We start from the raw sequence: 3397 nt of genomic DNA, 5'->3' as shown, positions 1-3397 counted from the left end.
TTAGAAAAAAAGATTCCGGGAGTGCGATATAAATATCTTTAAATAAATAAATAAAACTTTTCAAAATGGCGCGTAAACTTATCGTCAGAAAGCATGATGATGTAAGTACCGATTGATTAAATTGTCACAGTTTAAAAAAGAGATCTGGCACGAATGTTTCATGTCTCACGATTCAATAAATAAGAGATGGGTTTTTGCTTAAACGAAGCAACAATACTTATTTGAAAGAGAAATATATGTAACTATAACTTTCTTTATACATTATTCATTCATACACGTTCTGGAATGGTATTACACGATAAACTTTAAATTGCTATGCTATGCTTTTTAAGTTATTTCCTTTCAATATTTAAAAAAATGCTTCATTATATTTTAGTATACTTGATTTAAGATATAGTTTTGTAGAAGTATTATTTGACTGTAATTAAGTCCAAGTAAAAGGTTACGCATATTGTTTTGCATCTTGCCTGCAATGTATAATCAAAGCACTGAATGTACTGATGGGGAGGCTATGAGAGAATGTTTCAGACTTATAGTTTCTTTTCTTTTTGCTTAAAATATGCTACCAAAATAAAAAGATATGCACATTGCGCTATTTATCCTTACTGTTGTGTTCAACCATTCATATATATGGTTAATGAGGTTGACTATTCATTTTGTTAATATTCCAGAACATTTAATTAAGGTCTACATTCGGACTGTTAATCATGCAAATTTTGAAAAAACTAAACTGTCAATAATAAATGACATACCAGCAAGTATGACGACTGTTCATTATCAGATAACAATAACATTTTACAACTGACGGTTCCTTATCAAAATATTCTAGGACTGTTCATCATAAATACTTTATGTCATTTTAATATCATTGAATGATAATAACAACTGCAGTGATGCAACATTTTTTATTGAACATAAAAAATTATACACGTTTAGATGTACCATAATTGAGATCAATAAGATACTGTCTTGTGATGAGTATTAACATTCATGCTCTACGGACAGAAGGTTGTCTTCTTCAGAAGCAAATCTCGAATAAAATCACGTTTCAGAAAATTAATCCCATTTCATTACTGACGGCGTCGGATAATATTAAAGCTAAATATTTCTTGAAAAAATACATCTCTGCAAAGCTTATTCAAAACTGAATCAACCTAAGTGAAAATTGATTTCAGGAAGTTATATATCTTCTTTTTTTACCGCCAACACTCAACACTCAACCAACTTATGGTAGTTAATCGAGAGATTCTACGTGTATTTTTAAACCTCACTAGCTTGAAATATATACTGCGGAAAATCTGTAGTTAACAGGGTGTGCGGTTATTACGTAGGGTTTTCCCTGTCGACCATTTCCCGCAAATAGATGAGAACATCGAAGCCGTCAGTGCTATGAATGGTGTTTTATAAATGGCGTGTTTTGGAAGTTTTTGTTGAAACTTCTCCAAATACCTCCAGAGGCGTGCACGTCGCGGAGAAGGCACACTGAAGGTCATAGTCAAGTCATCATAAGTACCAGAGGTGATTGGTTGACCTGTCGTGACTTACTCTGGAGGTTTTGGCGCTAAATAGATGCCGTTTTTTGTTGTCGTCAGTCAGAAAAGTTTGATGCCTTGACGGTATTGTCGTCTCCTTTTACACCAAAGAACGAAGAATGGGCTTCCAGGAAGAATCTGCTTGAAAAAGACGTCCCAGATGCTATAATCTCGGACATATGGTTATTCCGGCTCCGAGTATAAACAAACTTAAAACACACACACTTTTGTTTGAAAACAAAACAACATCACATTTTCTGTAGTAATTTTTCAAGTGTTGTAAAATGAATTAAGAAAATTCCTCTTATGCCGCCCATTTATTTTTAGAACACAACCATAAAAGTTCTTTTTTTTTATTTTTCAAATAAACATTTATCACTTCAGCGCGAGCAAATATCGGTTTCAAATTAAGTTTTCGTAAGATATGTTAATGACTTTCCCGATGCTCGACTGTAAGTAATTTGTATATGTATGTCGGTTTTTTTTGTTTTTGTTTTTTTTTTTTTTTTTTTAATTAAAGCTTCTTATTCTTTAATATTTTTTATGTATCTCATAATCTGTATTGAAAATTTGAATTTTATTACAAATGGACTATCAAATTATGATGTATGCCCTAGAATTGAATAAACTTTCTAATTACACAATACGGGTCATACTGATCTTGCGTCTTTCTTTCTGAAATACTTATTTCCTTGTTAAAACATATTTGACCACATATTTCTCTGTCAATTAACTGTTCACTTTACTTCCGATTTTGTTGTACGGAAACACATGTTTCTATTTGTGTTTTCTAATCAATTCGAATCTATAATCAGTTTAATGGGACCCACCACCGGGTAAACGACTACTAGGTACTTTGGTCATGTTTTTTACCACAAATATTTGAATGTTTCTATTGGGATTAAATGAGCATAGTTAACTAAACAACTGTTTGTATAAATTCCTGACCCTGTCTAATTCTAATTATGAGATTAGTGAATTATATAAGACTTTCACTACAAAATATTCCTAAACAAAAGAGCACATGTTTAAATTTTATTCCTATACAAATAAAAGATCAGAGTAGGGATCTGTGTCAATTACCAAAGATACTTTTATGTTAAAAGTTTGATTAATGAATTATGTAAGATGAAAATATAAGTATTGCTTTTTTTTTTTTTTTGCTTAATGTAAAATGTAATATTGTGCTGGGATTTTTGTCGGAGGTCCTTAGGGGTTTTGTAGTTAAATTAGTTTTTTTTCGGCGATAATGGTTAAAGAATAAAATGTTTTTAAACTATATGTTCATCACCATCAGTGAATTTTAGTTAAATGTATGCAAAATATTTTTACTTAACAGCGTATATGATTTAGCGGTTTATGAGCGTTTTCCGCGTACAGCCTCCTGGGGTGTACAAATAAGTTAGTTTTCCTTAGTTATCACGCAAGCATGATCCATGTCTCTGATGTAAGCGACAGTTTACAATTATTTGTCTTTAAAAAATATTAAGGACTATTAATAGTTTATAACAACAAAAAGCACATGCATGATATTGAGAATACGTAGTTACAACGTTCTAGTTAATGACCCGTCATAAAACAGTTTGGGTCGCTGCGTAGTAAATTGGAAAAATTGGTTATCAAAAATAATAAAGAATATTTGCCACTGAATTAAAGCATTTACTTATAAATTTTCATTTATGCTTTTTGTTAAAAAAATATGGATAAAGTTATTATTTTGAAGGGTTTTCATACCAGAACTATTTAATACAGACGTACGTAATATGCCTAAACCTGATTACCGCGGCAGTATGACGTCACGGAGTAGTGATTTAAACAAAAATCAAGAATTTTTTTTCAGAGAATTATTATCTTTACAAATTGCA

This window comes from Ruditapes philippinarum, unplaced genomic scaffold (genome assembly GCF_026571515.1).
Source record: "Ruditapes philippinarum isolate M1 unplaced genomic scaffold, ASM2657151v2 ctg3475_1_1_1_1, whole genome shotgun sequence".
NCBI lineage: Eukaryota > Metazoa > Mollusca > Bivalvia > Venerida > Veneridae > Ruditapes > Ruditapes philippinarum.
This window is presented reverse-complemented; position numbering follows the sequence as displayed.